Raw genomic sequence first — 1,131 nt, 5'->3', positions numbered from 1 at the left:
TGCCGGTGCCCGGCGGGGCTCGTCTCGCTCCGATCAAAGGCGCCTCCTTTAGGGAAAGCCGAGGAGTTTGTTTGTTGGTATTAAAGGCGGAGATGGGGGGGGGGGAGGTGGGGGGGGGGGATCCGCAGGGTGGTGGTGGTTTTTTTTTTTTTTTAATTATTATTATTTTCCCACTTTTTTTTTTTTTTTTTTTTTTTGGGTGTTTTAGGAAATTCCTCGGCGGCGGGAGGGCGGAGGGACGGCGGGCGGGGAGGGGGTGCGGGAGCCGCAGGTTTAACCCCTGCCTCCCTGCAGCCTGGCCGGGGCTCCGCCGTCAAGGCGGGGGGGTGGGGGGGTTGGAAGGACCTGCCGGGCTGGACCCCGTCCTGGGGTGCTACCAGCCGGGAGGTGACACTGGTGGGATATATCACCCCCCCTCAGAAGGGCCGGCTGCACCCCTTCTCCCTGTTAAACCCCACCTGGACACCCGGCTCTGAGATGCTTGAGCCCCCCACCCACCCACCCGGGAGAGTTTTAAACCCCCACGCTGGGGTTGAGCCCACGCAGATGCATCTACCCCAGCCGGGGGCAAAGCCAGCCCTGTCCCAGCCCTGAGCACCCCACACTCCGAGTGGGGCAAAGCAGAAATCTGGGCTGCAGCCTCCCCTGCCAGGGCTCCGCTCTGCCACTGAGATCCCCCAGTGCCCTGACTGCTTTCCCAGTAAATCCCAGTTCCCTTCCCAGTGCCATGGATGGGCTCCTGTCTCCCTGGGGCAATGGGGCGTGGGGTGCAGCTAGCCCCCCCCATATTTGCAACAAGCAAGACAAAGCGGTTGAGTTCACTCTCCCCACCAGCTGCTTTACATTCCTCCAGCTGCATAAAGCCATCTTAAATGACCAGCGTAGCCCCTGCCTGCAGGAACACACACACATCCCCGGCCCCAAACCACAATCCCAAATCCTCCCTTCCATCACCCCCAGCAGAGCAGAGAGAGCAGCGCTCGCACCTCGGCTGCCCTTCATCTGCACAGCTTGGAGCTGCTGGGCATGAAACACCATCAGTTTGAAAGCCACCGGTCACGCAGTCACCCCTGGAGAAGCCACCTCACCTCCAGACATGCTGACCCTGTTCCCACTGCTCCCCAAATCCTG

The sequence above is a fragment of the Buteo buteo genome, chromosome 18 (assembly GCF_964188355.1).
Source record: "Buteo buteo chromosome 18, bButBut1.hap1.1, whole genome shotgun sequence".
NCBI classification, from domain to species: Eukaryota; Metazoa; Chordata; class Aves; order Accipitriformes; family Accipitridae; genus Buteo; species Buteo buteo.
The sequence above is the reverse complement of the archived record's forward strand: the minus strand, read 5'-3'. Positions refer to the sequence as shown.